This window comes from Myotis lucifugus, unplaced genomic scaffold (genome assembly GCF_000147115.1).
Source record: "Myotis lucifugus unplaced genomic scaffold, Myoluc2.0 scaffold_25, whole genome shotgun sequence".
NCBI lineage: Eukaryota > Metazoa > Chordata > Mammalia > Chiroptera > Vespertilionidae > Myotis > Myotis lucifugus.
Genome location: NW_005871073.1, coordinates 7,656,530 through 7,674,330, shown reverse-complemented (window position 1 = coordinate 7,674,330; position 17,801 = coordinate 7,656,530). Strand labels below are relative to the sequence as shown.

Here is a 17,801-nt window from a genome sequence, read left to right as displayed (position 1 = left end):
CTAGTTCCAAACCCATATTAGAATAATAATATCTGCTAGAGTGTAGAATGACTTCCATGATCTGCCTCCTTGTTCATCACACAAACGTTTGCAAATACAAAGTACAAAGTGATATTGTTTGATTGGGTTCCCTCAAAATGAGGTAAGTGTCAATAGTTAAGTGTGTGTGTCTGCAGGGGGCGGGGGTGGAATAGAAGATCAATCTACAAAACCCATACATGTGTAAGAACAATCCAGATTTGTTCAGTCTTTTGTACTTTCTTCCTCCCTTCCTTCCCTCTTTCCTGTCTTTCTCTATCATTTTTTTATGGTGTTCGCTACCAATCTTGAAACTTCTAAAGCAATCAGATCATGAACTAGTCACTAGTAAATGTCAGCCTTCAATTGATGTAGAGAGGAAGGCGATAAAGCAATGTCGTTCCAGGCTTGGTCTCTTCTGTGGCTCTGACCATCTTAACTGCTTTCCCTTGACCTAGACAGCTGCTTCATTTTCTAATTCTGAGACTTTATCTTAAGACATCATCCAAATTTTAGGAAAAAGTTGTGGACAAAGCTGTATTCAATAAGCAAAAATTTTTAGAAAAAATAATAAGCGAAGTCTTCCAAATTAGAGGTATTAAGTGAATTCTAATTTATATTGTTAGAAATAATATAAAGGTATTTATATTTAATTACAAATGACATTCAATACATGTGAGAATGCTTTGGATATTCAATGTTAAATGAAAAGAATAGGATGTAAAATTGTTTAATTATGTAATTATAATTATATGGAAATTACAAAGTGTAAATATAGTTAAATGTTATCAGTTTAGTTAAGATAGTTGTCTTCTTTTGTTATCTCTATATTCCAGATTTCTGTGAAGTGACACTAAATTTTAATTTAATTTTTTAGTTTAAGAGAGGTTGTGATGTAAAAGAACCCATATTTATTAAATTATTCCTTTTTCTTCTTAGACATTTCTAGCTTCTTGGAATAGGTATTTGTGGGGGAAAATAATTAAATTAGGCCAAGTTTCTGTTCTCTGAGTCAGTTGATAAAGGCAGAGATTTTGAAGGAGAAAGAGTTATATAATCAGTATTTTATTGAAACTCTCTGGGGTTTTATAGATTGTCTCTTTGAAACTTCACATTTTATAATGAAAAAACTCAGAAGAAAAAAGCTAGAAAAATATAAGAAACTGATATATGGGTGGATCCAATACACATGTTGTGAGTCTAATGAAATTTTTGTAGGCGTGATTATTTCAGAGGGTCTGGAAACCACTAACAGTATACCTATGTAGTAGAATACTGCTGTCTTTTTAACTCACTCCCCTACTCCATCTGTTCTAGTGACTTCCAGCTCTTTGCATCAGAAACAACCTATTCCTCTGGAGAGTCTGCAGAACCATGTTTACAAAACCCAGAGATGGTGCTGAAGATACTTACTGGAACTGTGTGAGTTCTAGGAACAACGCATGTCATCAATGCTGCGGAACCCCTCTGTGCTGGGCCTCCTATTCCCCCAGCTTCTGGGCATGAGGGTTGTCGACTGTCCACTCTGAGTCCCTTGGTCAAAGCCACCTCACTCAAGTTATACCCCTCCCCTGTGTGGAAGCCTGCACCCAAAGACTGGTCACTAGGGATATAAAGACACAGTCATCTTGCCTTGATTTAAAACCACTCCAAAGGTCATTTCAGTTCCACATCTCCCAATGGGATCAGCTGGGCCTCCGCTGCAAATGCATTGCAGGCCAACTTCTCCCTGTTCTCAACTTGCTTCCCTCACTCCCAGTAAACCTCCTGCAGGAAAATCTCAAAGTCTGTCTTGTAGGCAACGCATCCTAAGACATGCAATTGTACCATCACATAAGAAGTCCATTACAACATTTTTAGTTCATAGTTCATTTTGACGGAAATCGTGTTGTTGTCAACTCCTTATTGATGATAAAACAAAAACAAGGGTGTGGTTTCAGAGTTAGAGACCCTCTCTTCCCAACAGCAAAATTAGGTAGAGAACTGAACACTGTCTATTGGATTTAATCAATTTAGACAACCAATCTTGCTTGAATACTCCTTTCCTTTAACAAGTCTTTCAACTGATTAATTTTCTTTTTTATTTCTCTGTAGAAATTGTAAGCTATATGATAAATTAATCTGAGGGCCATCTTTCTCTTTGCTGTTCAAAGTGTGTTAGCTGTACCAGTAGCACAGGCATCACCTGGGAGCTTGTTAGAAATGAAGAATCTCAGCTGCCACCCCCGACCTACTGACTCGAAATCTGCATTTGGTCAAGATTGTCAGATGGCTTGTTTGCACATTAAAGTTTGACAAGCACTGAACTGAACCACTGTTGTCAAATCAGACTGCTCAGTAAGACTGGGAATTGCCAGAGGGAAAACAAGCATTGGAATCAGAAGAATTCAGTATGATTTCCAGCTCTGCTTCCATCTTGCTGAGCATCTTGGGCGAGTGAGTCTTCATTTCCTGGGAATCTATTTGCTCACCCTTAAGAATCCTTATAAACATTCTGTACCTTGGAGGATTTTTATGAGGATTTATACTTGCTTTTATTTAAATAACTTTAACTGAGCATCTATAATGGGCCAGACACTGTTCTAAAGGCTTGAACATTATGAAAATAAAGACAGATTCAAGTTTTGCCTGTCAGACGTTCCACAAACATGCATTGATCAAGGACTATGTGCTAGAATTACAGCAATAAAAACAATAGACTTTTTTGGAGCCAACAGTTAAAGACTGGACACACACTGGGTAGTAAGTTATCATGAAGAAAAAAATTTTCAGTATTACAAAGGAGAAGTACCGCTGAAGTTGGAGCTTATATTAGGGGAACCATCTAGGTTAGGAGAGTTCTCAAAATCTCTCCACCTTAATGATGCTTCTTGGCTAATGAGGTGTACAGACAACTAAATACAAAATTCAAACACCATGGTAGGAGTGAGATAACCAATGATGTGTGGGTACATAGGAGGCCCTGTCTCAGACCCAACAGGGAGTGGGGCAGAGGATAGGGATGACATGGGTGGGACTGAGGGGCGGTCTCCCAGAAAAAAAAATTGTCACTCATTAAGACTTACAATATCAGTAGAATTGATTCTGAAAAAAGTGGAGATTAGAGTGACACAAAAAGGGAGAAGAGCATGGACTAATTTGGGATTTTAAAAAATCAACAACACATTTCTAAAGAATCTCTTTTATCATAGAGATAAATTAGAATGTAAATGCCTCCCAACTGTTCTCCTCAGTCTCCCACTTGCTTCCTTTCAGCCTGCTTTTGAGTTCACCTCGGTGCCTATTCTAGGCCAGGCACTCACTTAGGTGCTTTTCCTGTATGTTATTGTATTAAGCATGTTTTTCATACTGATGCTTTGACATCTGGGGCTTTGCTGACTCTGAAGGGACTGCCCCTCTCAGGGATTGCCCATTTCTAGAGATCATAAACAATTCACCTTGCCAGAAAACCAATCCAGAGCCCATACCCCAACCACCTTCTTTCTTAGGCTTTTTCACTCACTCCCGTACTGCCCTTCCAACACCCCAGGACCAGTACAACTAAATGGAGTTCCTAAGCCCCAGCGCCTGCTAAAATAATTCATACTAGCCAATCCCAACCCTGTGTACCCTGCCCTGACCATTCCTTTCCACTGAAACAATAATAAAGGCTCTTGCCCACATGTTCCCCTCACTCCCTCTGCCACCTGACCAACCCTGCCATTCCCCCGTGTGGCCTGCATGATATGACGCACCTGCTCCTTTGGGGAACTGTGAGTGACAAACTGTCTTTTTAATGACAATCCTCTCCTGATCTGTTGGCCCCACCATACATGAATATGAGTAAAAACTACATTTTCAAAGTGATCTCATTTAGCTTTTATAACATTTCTACAGGGAGGTGTTCATTCTCCCCGTTTTTATGATAAAGCTGAGACCTATCTATCTAGAACCTTCTATTTTGGTTAAGCCAATATAATGTGGTGGTAAGAGAATATTTCTAGTAAAATAGATTGGCCGTGAGTCAAATCCCACCCAGTATGATTCTGGCAGTAGGAAGCAACCTCAAGAATCTCAGTTGCTCTATACATAAAAGTTTATTACCCATTCTCACAAACCCTCTGCAAGTCTAGATACTCTCCAGGGCAGTTCACTTCCCAGCAGTGAATCATGGACGCTTCCAGGTCCTATTTTGCGGCTCCACCATTTCAACACTTGGCTTCCAGGGTCTCCAAGACAAGCAAAGAGAAGGCAAAAAGAATCCAAAACTAATCATGAATATCATAGTCTGGAGGTGATGCGTATCGCAACCTCTCCCAGGCCATTGACCACAACTCATCGAATAACCTAACTAAAAGGAATATTTGGTGAGTTTTACTGTCTGGGACACATACTTCCACCACTTTTGAGCTTGGGCAATATCCTTACCTTCCATCAGCTTTTTAAAGTGTCCCAAGTGCAGAGTACAATAGCTATTGTACTAAAAAAAAATATATATATGTTGTGAATTATTCCTTCCATTTTAAACATGGATACACTCAGAGCTTAATATGTCATTTCCTTTATAGCCACTCAAGCACTCTAATATATTTTCATTGGTTCAATAACTTCTTTACTTCTTTATACTTACAATATAAATTACAATTTACTTCATTTTCATTACCACTTTCAAATTTGGTTTTGTTCTTCTTAAGTGCTTTTATTTGGGATCATTTTGGTTTTTTTAAAAATCTATATTCTAGGATCAGAATCACACACAGAAAACTATCTCAATATTCAAATAGGTCTAAAGAAAAATGAAATCTTCCTTCATATCATACCATAGAAATTAAATCTATCTATTTTTCCTCTTTTAACTACTTTATGTCTCTTTCTATCAGCTGCTTCTTCCTATTCCATGTTTAGTATCTCTCTGTATGTTTCAAGAGCCTCCAAACAGATTATCTAATTGGTTTAGTTCATCATTTTCTAATTGTAGCACCTCTTTGGGACTAATTGTCATACTAGTATGAGGCCCCTTCATGGATCACAACTAAGTCTATATGTGGTTGCCTTTGTCAGGCACAGAGCCCTAACACAGTCTGCCAGAGTTAGAGATGCTGAAGGTCATAGGGCACTGGTTGCCCTTTAACTCACCTCTGGCAGCTTAGCTCAGAAGATAACTTTAGGTAAAGCAAAGTCCCACAGTTTCGTGGATTCAAAATAACAACATGAATGATTTTTTAAATAAATAAAGCTATATTTATTTTATTCAGTTTATTGTGGCTTAGTATTCTAGAGAATAGGAAAATATTGAGCCATAGGGTTAGCCACCCATGGCATACTTAACAGATGGGTTCTTCAAGACAAAGAAAAATATGTGAAAAACACATCTAGCCATTCTATTTGTCATGCATAGGATTTTTTAAAATGGTACTGACAGCTTTCTACAGATTTTCACTGACTGTTGTAGTATTAGGCTTTGTTAATTTGCTTTTTTGATTTATTATAGAAATGGTACTGTTACCATGGCAAAAATGCAAACTGAGTTGTTCTCTCAATCATATAGGTCACCCAGTGAGCACAACAGAAAGCTATGATAATTGTAAATTTAAAAAAGAAGAGAAAACAGATCAATTTTGAGGAAAGGGCATGACTAATCTATAAGTAACCTTTATACTATGGAGCATTATGTAAAATATTAAAGAACTGCTTGAGGCTAAAAAAGAATTGAAACAAAACTAAAATTTATCTTATAAATTCAGTTTTCCATAAACATAAGAAAGACTCATTAAAGAAGAACACCCATCAGTTCCTTGGATTTTGGACATTTCAGTGCAGCATTAGTTGTGATTGGGGGAAGGAAGACTGGAAGCAACCTGTGTCCATCAAGGGGAAAGTGGATAAGTCAAACATGCTAGGTGCACAATATAGAGCATCATGTGGTGATTAGAAATAGCAGATGAAATCTGGTCATAGCAACAAGGATAGATCCTTAAAAAGAGAGAAATAAAAGACACAGAACATGATATACATCATCTGATGTCATTTACATGAATTAAAAAAATATGTATATACAGAACAATAAAACACTATATGAAACAATAAGTCGCACATCAAAATAGTTGCCTATGGTAATGGAACTAGGAGCTAACACCTTTCAATAAAATATCCAGGTGCACAAGAATTTGCTGAGTCCCATTCAAACTGTTCCATGGATCATTTTCAATGGTCTAGAACATGGAAGGTAAGATTCGTAAACGAAGGCTCTGGAACCCCTTCCATTTTGGCAGCCTCTGCTCTGAGGGGAATGAGTGGGCTAGAAAGAAAAGGAAATACAAATTAAAACAAATAGGAGATAATCCTCCACTAATGCTAATTTGTCTGCCTAGAACTAAGGAGTAGAATTAAGTAGCATCTGAGATGAGAGAGACAGACACACAGACACACAGAGACACAGAGAAATAGTACTCTCAGGCTGTGACAAAATGTTTAACTTGATTATGTATTTTTAGTTTATGTGGGGGTTTTTGTTTTGTCTATAATAATAGCCCATCTGACCATCAGCAGTTCAAGAGAATGTATACTCAAACACCTAGGAAAACTACTACAGTTAAGAATCAAGATTTAGCAGCAGTGAGGGAGGGGGGAGGGGAGGGGGACAGAGATTAACCAAATAATTATATGCATATATGCATAACCCATGGATACAGACAATAGTGTGGTGAAGATCTGGGGGGAGGGGGGCAAGTAGAGGGGGTCAATGGGGGGGAAAAGGGGGACATCTGTAATGCTTTCAACAATAAAGATAAAATTTAAAAAAAAAAGAATAAACTCTGTTTTGGTACTCAAAATAAAAAACAAAACAAAACACAAACTTAGCAGCCTTACAGTTGGTTATTTAACCCCCAGCACAAATCAATTGAAAAGCAATAGACTCAAAACTACATCGAGATGTGGATTAATCATCAACAGTACATCCATCACTTGGTTAGGTTTGGGAACCTGTGAGCCACAAATATTATGTTCCAACAAGTAGGATGTGACAAGCAGGCAGGAAAATAAAAGGCAGTCAGGGTCCTGAGTATTACAGGTGATCAAAAGTCAGGTCCCAAACCTTCACACAATTGAAAATGATTAGAGAGTAGTCCCTTTGATAAAGTTTCAGGGCACTAGATGCTGGTGAGCAACTTTTCTATGATAGCTATGGGAAAGTTAGAAGGACCTAAGTAATAGGAAATAGCCAAGAATGATTTGGAAGCTTCCCATCATAGGTAACAAAGCACATTTTATTTGGGGGGATGGTGGCCAGGTGGGGCATGGGCTTATGAATGCAGTCTCTATGTGACATGATTTATTGAGAGACCCACAAACATGCTGACACAATTCCACACAATGGCACACTGGGCAAGTTATATGGCTTTCCAAAGGAGATGTGTACAGGATGAGAAATGGAAACAAGATTTAATGATTTAGGAAACAAATCACAGCCTTCCTGCAGTCATGTGTCCAACATTTAATCTCTAAAATATTACAAGCAGAGAAACCAACATTTCCATTCCTGCAGAATGAGTGGCACATGGTTTAATGTTCCTCTCCCCTCCTGGGAATGTACTTTCCCCATGAGCCCAATGAAAGGAGGCTTGTCTGGTCATACCTCTGGAAAAATATCATTGACTCTGCCAGCTTTGATGTTTATTGCCTTCCTACAGCGAAGCTAAAGAAATTATGAAAAAAATATGTAGAAGTGAAACAAAGAGTATGTCTCAATATATTCTCATTGAGCTAGTTCTGTTTCGGCAACATTCTTTCTTCTCCTAAGACCAGGGGAGACATTCAACACACGAAACATCCAATGTGGCACAGGCACAGCCAATCAAACTGCTTAAAAATCAACTACAGTCATACTGATGCCCGCTGGCACAGCACAGCCTAAAGCCCTCTCGGGTCACCCCCAAATACTAGAGAGCACTTTTCTACTTTGTGCTGAAGTAGGACCAGAAGCTAATTTTAATGGTCAAAATCATCTTTAAAAAAAAAATGTGCTGAAGGTCCCTATATAGTCCCTGCTGTCATTTCTTATTACAGGAATTCCCAAGCCTCTGCCCATCATTGGCTGTCCCAGTGAGACTCAACACCCACAAACGCAGAGCAGTCCCTCAAATAGCATCTTGCCCTGGATTTATTCAGGGGAGGGGGGGGGAGGTTTGTTCCACCCACCCAGCACGTGAAGAAGTCACATGATCCAAGGGCCCACCCCCATCCCTGAGCCCTTTTCCACTGATGCATTCACTCCTGAGAGGAGCTGGGGCAGGGACGGGCAGCCCAGCACTGGAGTTCCACCTTCATCAGTCCCTTGTTCCTTCCTACTCCGCCCAAAAAGCCCTACTCAATGCACAGAAAGCCAGGGCTCTTCCAGACTCATGGAGGTGTGGGAGCCCAGAGCCACTTTCCAGGCCTGGGGAGGCTCACAACAGGGATGACAGAAGAGGCCCTGGCCCCTGGCTGATCTCACTAGAACTTTCCAAACCTGAAAGAACAAATAAGCCAGCATCACCAATTCCCAGGAGTGCTTTTTATTGCAAAGAAATATAGATGTCATTCTTTCCACATGGCTTGGGAACTCTTATTTGTTGAAACACTAAAACAATAGTTTAAGTGTATACATACATGAAATCATATGCATTATACAGGGAATGCTATCCTGTGACTAGTCACAAATACACAATGAATTACTACTTCTATGTGAGGACACTCTTATATGTATTTAGGGGCAGATATAGTATCTAGCCAAAAACATGGGCTAGAGCCAGGCTCATAGCCTGTCTGGTCCACTTGGTGGCTATGGAATCTTGGGTCAGTTTCTTAACTGCTTCAAGGTTCAGTCTCCTCATCAATAATATGAAGGCAACATTATAGGATCTTTGGGAATATTAAACAATTTCCACATAAAAAGTGCTTAGTCTCCATAGCACAGACAAAATAGTCAGGTGATTCTGATAACCCAAATCATCAGATTTTCTAGAATCCTACAAGATAGCTTTTTGTAAAAAGGTTCACAATGTAATTTGTTATTGTGGATTTACTCAACAGATATTTCTTGGGAGATAAGTATGTGCCAGACCCTGTGGCAGCAATTGAGATTACAAAAAAAGAATGAGATACGGTCTGTATGATCATAAAGATTACAAGCAAGTGGGGAGACAGACTTATAGGTACATACTGCAATGCAGAGAGTGGCATTAGAGGGGAACAAGAAAGAGGGGCTTAACCCACATCAGGGGCCCAAATTGGTAAATGGCCCCACACACCTCTGAATAGTGGTATTTTGGGGTCAAGTTTATGTATGATACATAACCAGACTCATCAGACTCATGAACCTTCATTCCAGGGATGGCAGAAGCAAACGCTTCCTATTTCAAGGGAACTTAGACCTTTCTTTTTCAAGTTTAATCTCTTTGGGATAGTTGAATTCTAGGTTTTCCCCAACATCCTTTCCTACCCGGAAGGGGCTTATGGAATTGTGCTGTCATTAGAGAAAGGACGTCTGGCTCTTGCTTGGGGTTTGAGCAGCAACCAGCCTGTCACTATGCCGGAGTGTGTTATGCTGGTATCTGTGGTCTGACTCCTTAGCATGGAAGTGGTGGCTTTCAGGGAGTTCAGTCTTCTCTGCCCATAGCCTCTAGCTTTCACCTCAGCACTAACATGCACACTGTCATTCTGAGATGCAAGCCCCATCCTCAGCTGGCCGCTGCTTAGAACTATCCAATCCATAGTTTCAAATTTAGGCTGTGGCAACCTCCTGGAAGATATGCTGTTTTCTCATTCTCAGATACCATCCCATGCTCCAATTTTAAGAACTTTAGGAATTTTCTTGGCCCTCCTTTCTGGACTTGAAGGAGACTTGAAGACTTGGGCTAGCTCAGGACTGCGTATTTTATACACATAACACCATCATTTCTGCTCTACTGAAGGTGCCTCTTTTGAGGCCATTATCTCCACCCAGAGTTCTAGGCAAGGTATGAGAACCAAGCCTCCTCTAATCCGGAATTTCAAAAAGTGTCTGGGGTCCCAGACCCTCCCAGGCAGAGGGACCAGCCCCAATCCAGGTCTCAGTAATCTTGCTTTTCTCTGACTCTTTCTCTCCAGGCTCCTCCCCACCAGTTTTCTCTTTTCAGTATATTAGAAAATTATCTTTGCATTACACCCTTTATATTCTGTATTCTGTGGCTTGTAGTAAATCTCTCTTCCTTCAGTCCTCTAACTTCTTAATATTTTAAGGGAATAATTAATATTTAAAGTAAAGCTTCTGATTTCCCTTTTAACAAGCCAAGGTATTGCAAGTTAATGCCTTGGCTTCTCAAAACTATTGTCTCTGAAATTAGCTTCAGGAGCATGTTTTGGAATTGGAACACTGAACATTGCCTCCTTTGTTCTCGGCTGGGTCTGCCCTCCTCCTGGAGCAATGAGTGTCATGACTCAAAGGGCGGGACTACCGGCCAGTGAACTAACAGGAATTAAAGGCACAGAAAGAAGAGTTTCAAAATCATGCCTTCCTTGTCCAAATTTCTTTTAAAAAGAAATTAATTCCAAAAGACTGTACCCAAAATAGTATTGGGCACATATGTTCTCCAACATACCTGTGCCATCCAGGGGTCTAGAGCAAGTCACAGGAATATAAAAGAAGTGACCTTCACAAGCAGGTGAAACTGTATTGTAATCGCCCTGAGCCACAGGGTAAGTGAACATTCCAACTTCAAAAAGAAGACTTTGCTACTGTCTGCAGTAAACAAGCTTGTTCTGGAGAGAGATGAGGGGAAGGACACTGGGAAAGGGTGGCCTAAATGACAGAAGCCAGCCCCACCGGCATGGCTCAATGGTTGAGCCTTGACCAGTGAACCAGGAGGTCACAGTTTGATTCCCGGTCAGGACACATACCCAGGTTGCAGACTAGATCTCCAGAATGGAGCATGCAAGAGGCAACCAATCAATGATGATCTCTCATCGTTGATGTTTCTATCTCTTTTTCCCTCTCCCTTCCTCTCTGAAATCAATAAAATATATTTCTTAAAAAAATAACAGAAGCCATGGATTTAAAACAAAAACATTTCTTGTGTGACTGTCCATGAACTGAACATCCAAAATTAGCCAGTTATAGTTTCCACTATCAACCTTAGGTATTAAGAACCATTGTTCTAGCTGCTCTCCACACTAACTTCTGCTTTCCGGTCTGTTACCTTACTTGATTCTCTCTGTGAAATAAAGTCACAGAAACCCATTTCCACTTGAAGAACCTGAAGCTCACTGACTTTCTGAAAGCCGAATAGTGGTAGTAGTAAGAAGCAAATTCAAACCTCCACATTCCACACCAGAAGGGCCATTTACATTCTTTATCCTTATAAGCATTGCTCCTTAATGTTCTTCTTTTGTTAAAATCACTTCTAGTTTTTATCCCATGGTTTATGATTATTTTCTCAGGATCTTTATTCTTCCCCAATATTGATAGACTGCAATTATATTAATTCATGCAGGCTCCTCCCAGCATTGTGTATGGCACGGCTTGCTTACCCTGAATTTCAAGTCATTAAGTCGTCTCACCTTCATGTTTGATCTGTCCTCTGAAATCACCTCTAATTTCAAAGAAGCTGTTACTCTTTATGAGATGCCTCATGGGCTCTGCCTATGTATTAGCCGCTGTTTATTACCTAAGGAAAATTTCTCCTTTGTCACTTTCCAACTCTCACTCAAAGTATCAGCTAATGTCTGAAGCCTTCCACTCACTAGGTCATTCTATCTAGGACTCTCCTTTCCAAAGAAGGCTGTATGCAGAGTCAGATCTCACCACCCATCATCTTAGCAAAATATAGCACCAGTTATCTTAACTGAGCAAATTAAAAGTAACATATCTATAACCATTAACTTCTGCTACACAAAAATCCTGAAATGTAATGGTTTGAAACAGCAACCACTTATTTAGCGCACAATTCTGCAGGTCAGTAATCTGGGCTGTGTACAGCTCGGTTGTTCTGGCCTTGGCTGAGTTCAATTAATGTATCTGTGGTCAGAAGCCAGGTCAGCTAGAACCAGCTGGTCTAGGATGATCTCAGCTGGGATAGCTGTCTAGACTTGTTCACAGTTTAAAGAGAACGGAGGGAAGATATAAGCTTGGAACTGGCACATCATCATTGCTGTCACATTCAATTGGCCAAAACAAATTCTACGTCCAGACAAGATTCAAGGAGTGGGTAAAGAGACGATCACTTGATGGGAGGTGCTGCAAAATCACATTGCAGCAACGAGGTGCTTTTTGTCTGAATCTACAAAGTATCTATGACTAAAATTATTCCAATAAACTTCATTATGTTTTAAATAACCTACTCTGCTAGGTGCCCTTATATGGATATACATTAAATCATTTCCCAATCAATGTATTTACTTGGCAAAAGGAAACAATTATTCAACTAAAATGACGAGGCACTAAGCTAGTTATGGAACTACATAGGCAAATGAGAAAATCACTGTCATGAAGACGCTTGCAGTCTAGTGGAGGAAACACTAGGTAAATATATGCAATGATCAATAGAGAGGGCACCATGGATTTACTCTGAAAAAGTTTCCTGAAGAAGCCAATGGAATGTCAGGCAAAAGAGAACTCCAGACGAACGAGAACTGTTGCATTCTATGTGTGTGGACGGGTAACACTGAAATCATAGCTCCCACTCTTGTCAGAAGGTCAAGATATTACCTCACTGACAGATCTGGGTTACCATAAATAGCATGTTTTAATACCAGGGACTGGTTCAATCCACAACTCCCCTTCCATTACCTGCCATGTAATGATCTCAGGTAAAACTGGGTCTTTGTTCTGTGCCTTAATATCAGACAGTCAGCATTGTTTGTTCTCTCTCTGTCTCCCCAGCACTCCTCACCACTCAGTATATGCCCAGTGGTTCTCAACCTTCCTAATGTCGCGACCCTTTAATACAGTTCCTCATGTTGTGGTGACCCCTAACCATAAAATTATTTTCGTTGCTACTTCATAACTGTAATTTTGCTACTTTTATGAATCATAATGTAAATATCTGATATGCAGGATGTATTTAGGCGACCCCTGTGAAAAGGCCGTTCGACCCCCAAAGGGGTCGCGACCCACAGGTTGAGAACCACTGCTTTACACCCATGTTTCTCTGTTTAACATTTAGAATTCTAAGGCTATTTCACCCTCAATACTGAGATGTGGCTTCCACTTCAGTTGCTTTGACAGTGAAGTATTCATCCTACTTTTGATGCCCAATACCAGTCATACATTCATTCATACAATAATGATTTACCAAGCACTGGGTATGGCCTAGGACTATTATATAATGGTAAACAAGATAATTACAGCCTCTATCCTCATGACTCTTATAATCTTTAAAGAAAGACTGATATTAAAGCAGGAATTACACAAGTGATTTTTAATTATGTTTATATATCCGGTAAAGAAAAATACAAGGTGGTATAAGAACAAAACAAGAAAAACTTTAGTTAGTCACCTGACAGGTGAGCAAAAAAATGAGCCCCAAATGGAATTGGAGGGACCCAGGAGAAGTGTCCTAGGCTGAGGACACAGCATGTGCTGGGGCTGGAGTGAAGGAACTGGCATGTTGGAGAAGCAGAAAGGTGGCCAGAGAGTGGCTAGAGCTGAGTGAAGAGGAGAATCCCAGGCAATGGGGCTGGAGGGGAAGAAACTAGCCCGTCTGTAGGAATGGATCCAACACTGCATAGAGAGACATATCTCAAAAACTATGCCAAAGTTAGAATGAATGTGACCTCAACATTAACCCAAATTCACAATTTTCTATTTCATTTGCAGCTTATCATGAAAAAAATATCTAACTTCTTAATCCCCTGGTTCACCTTTAATTCAGACTACTCCCAACCTCTCAAATATTTCCTCAAAACAGAGTAGATTTAACCTTGGTTCAACCAGTCAGGAACCAAGCAGAGTTTCTAGGATATAAAATGTTGTAAAGGCTTCTAGGACTAAAACCTCTCCTGGAGCACAGAACAAAGGGTGGCAGAAGTGATGGGGAAAATAAGACATTTTTGGGGGGCTAGCAATCTAAATCTGTGCCAGTAACCTAATGTACATCCTTTTTTTTTCTTTTTTTATTGATTTTTTACAGAGAGGAAGGGAGAGGGATAGAGAGTTAGAAACATCAATGAGAGAGAAACATCAATGAGCTGCCTCCTACACATTCCCTACTGGGGATGTGCCCACAACCAAGGTACATGCCCTTGACCAGAACCGAACCTGGGACCTTTCAGTCCACAGACCAATGCTCTATCCACTGAGCCAAACCAGTGAAGGCTAATGTACATTCTTGATAGCCTATAATTAAGTCACTGCCGCTTTCTCCACAATCTGGTCTAGCAAGACCTGTTTTCCTAATTACTCCCAATTTACAAAGGAGCCATAAACAAAGAATGTAACAGCTTAGCTAGAGGGGAGGCCACTGGCACCACCCAGACCAGGCATTTAGATACAATCTCACTTCCCCATTCTAACTGACTCAGGAGGGGCTGTGGAAGCCCACCATAAAAGCCTGGTAGTTAAGAAACAGATAGAAAAACAAAGAAACTGAAGGATATAAAGAGAAAGCTTCCTCCATATTGGTTTACTCAGGATTTGGAGAACTGACCCCCTGAGTCCATGTGAAACATCCTATATAATAAAAGGTCAGCAACCATAACGGCATCACAACCATAACGACCATTGACCAGTCGCTATGAGGTGCATTGACTACCTCTCAGTCCCTCCCCCCAGGGGTGGTGGCAGGGTGGGACTGGGGACTGTTGAGCGGCGATGGGCTGAGGGTGGTGAGAGTCCAGCAGCAAGCATCACGAAGTGGGAAGCTTTGCGAAGCTTCGTGGAGCAGTGAAGGTGAGCGTCATGGAGCTTTGTGGGATGGGGAGCTTTGCAGAGCATCACGGGGTGGTAGAGGCAAGCATCGTGGAGCTTCGTGGGAGCTTCGCAAGGCAGGGAGCTTCGCGGAGCGTCGTGGGGCAGCGGAGGCGACCGTTGGGGAGTTTCAGGGTAGCGAGCTACACAGAATGTCATGGGGCATCACAGGGCGTCGGACATGGCCCTGATCGCAGACTAGGCCTAGGAACCCTACTTGTGCACAATTTCGTGCACTGGGCCTCTAGACCTATATAATAAAAGGGTAATATGCAAATAGACCTAACAGCAGAACAACTGAACAACCAAAGGGTAATATGCTAATGATATGCTAAGGCTGCTCAACCGCTCACTATGATGTACACTGACCACCAGGGAGCAGATGCTCCTACCAGTAGGTTAGCTTGCTGCTGGGGTCCGGCTGATCGGGACTGAGGGAGATGGGCCAGACACGCCCTGGAGCCCTCCTGCGGTCCCTCCCCTGCCTGATCGTGCACCGGTGGGGTCCCTCAAACTGGCCTGCTCCCTCTCTCAATCCAAGACCCCTTGGGGGATGTCAGAGAGCCAGTTTCAGCCCAATCCCACCAGCCACTCCCCTTGGGAGAGCACCAGACGCAGGGCTCGTGGCTGGTGAGCACTGCTGTGGCAGTGTGAACCTCTCCCAATCAAGACTGATTAGGTGTGAGCACGCGGCAGGCACAGTGGGATTGGGATGAGTGGGAGTGGCAGGTAGGAGCTGCAGGCAGCATTGGACTGTGGGTTTTGGCCCAATCCTGCAGACCATCTAGAGCAGGGGTGGGCAAACTTTTTGACTCGAGGGCCACAATGGGTTCTTAAACTGGACTGGAGGCCCAGAACAAAAGCATGGATGGAGTGTTTGTGTGAACTAATATAAATTCAAAGTAAACATCATTACATAAAAGGGTACGGTCTTTTTTTTTTTTAGTTTTATTCATTTCAAAAGGGCCGGATCCGCCCGCGGGCCGTAGTTTGCCCACGGCTGATCTAGAGGGACCCCACCCGTGCACAAATTCATGCACCGGGCCTCTAGTCTGAAAATAAATGGGTTTATCCTGGACCTCCAAGTACTCCTGTGTATTTTTCAGTCGCCTGGTGAATTCTGGAACAGAAGAACAAAGTTGGAGCCTGGTTCACTCACTTTCACTCTGAGGATAAAAGTTATGCCCTACCTCCTTACCCTTAGCATCTAAGTCACTTTCACTCTGAGGATAAAAGTTATGCCCTACCTCCTTACCCTTAGCATCTAAGTAGGTTAGGCTGACCCAGGCATTCCATGGGTTCCTCCATCCCCTTTTCTGTGTTACTCTCCAAAGTCTTTATCTCTAATATTGTTTTGCTGTGTGTAAAATCCTAAGCTATAAAAAAAAAAGAAGAAGAAGAAAAGAAAAGAAAAGAAAAGAAAAGAAAAGAAAAGAAAAGAAAAGAAAAGAAAAGAAAAGAAAAGAAAAAGGAAACCTTAAAAACTCAAACGCTGTGCCCACGTTGATTGGAAATGTGTGTGACTGTGAGTTTGGCAGTTGCTCACAAAAGGCAAATCTGGAAGCGAGACTACTAGTAAACCTCTTCTGACTTCTCACACATATATGTGAACAGATTGAGATCGTACCGATTTTTTCCTATATCCTGTCGAGCCGAAGAATCAACATGAAACCATGTCCGTGCTGCCTTCCTCCTGTGGTGCTCCTTCACCAAACCAGCAGTGCAACATCCCATTTCAGACTCCTGGCCGTTCTGGGGTTCCCACCATAACACACACCCTAATCCTTTCCATGATTCAGCATCCTTTTTCCTACTCTTACCAGCATGTGACACTTTGGTCCACACGGTTCAGTTCACCTGAGTCAACTTTGAGGTCAAAAGTCTCCAGATCACTCCTGTTCTCAGGAAGTCACTTTATCTGGGAGAGTGATGCCATTCAACATCAATTTTCGGAGTTGAAACATAATGTCCAATTAAAACATTTTGCATTTTAAGAGCTCAGTTCCTACCCTGGGTTCTGTTATCTTAAAACTTTACCTAAACATTTCCTGGAGGCGACTAAGTTTTCTTAGTGCCAGGCAAGTTGCTGTGAATGACTTCACAAAGCCCTTTCTGAGAGTCGCCAACTTCACTTTTTGCAGCCTACTTGTTGTACACTTAAGTGCATGCCAGGAGCATTCAAATCGAATGACATTTCTAAATGCAAGGTTCTTAAATGGATAAAGAAACAGAGAAAAGCTGCAGATGCTCGTGGGCTTGGGTAGCGCAGGCTTCTCCTTCCGGGTCTGAGCCTCATCAGCCTCTCCCCAGACGACCCCTGCAGTGGGCCAGCCCATGCTCCAGGGTAACCGGTAACCATGTGCAACCAAAAGGTGATCAAAACCACCCACAGGTCAGAGGAGGTGCATCAGGACTCTGTGGAATGTGCTGTTCAGGCACTGGAGAAATATAACCTAGAGAAGCATATTGTGGCCCCACATTAAGGAGTTTCACAAGAAGAACCCCACCTGGCCCTGCATCGTAGGGAGGAACTTCAGAAATTACCTGACACATGACATGGAACACGTCATCTACTTCTACCTGGTCCACGGCCATTCTGTTCAAGTTGTTGAAAGCATGGACTGTGCCGCATACCCTGTGATCCATCCACAAACAAGGACTGCAGCCCAGATCCCATACCAGAGACTAAATCTTCAGCCTTGCCTAAGGACCACCTTGATCTTGAACCTTTATTGTGTTGTTTTGATTAAGGCATTCTCTGTGCTCATTTGTTGTGGTTATAAAACAACTAGAGGCCCGTTGCACGAAGAGATTTGTGCAATAGGCCTTCCCTTCCCCTGGCTGCCGGCACTGGTTTTCCTCCGGCACCCAGGCCTTCACT

General features: G+C 41.6%; 1 pseudogene; it reads right to left on the bottom strand.

The window, feature by feature from the left end:
* Positions 1–17,515, bottom strand: part of LOC102424263 — a 39,418-nt pseudogene extending 21,903 nt beyond the window's left edge.
* Positions 17,516–17,801: the final 286 nt, after the last annotated feature.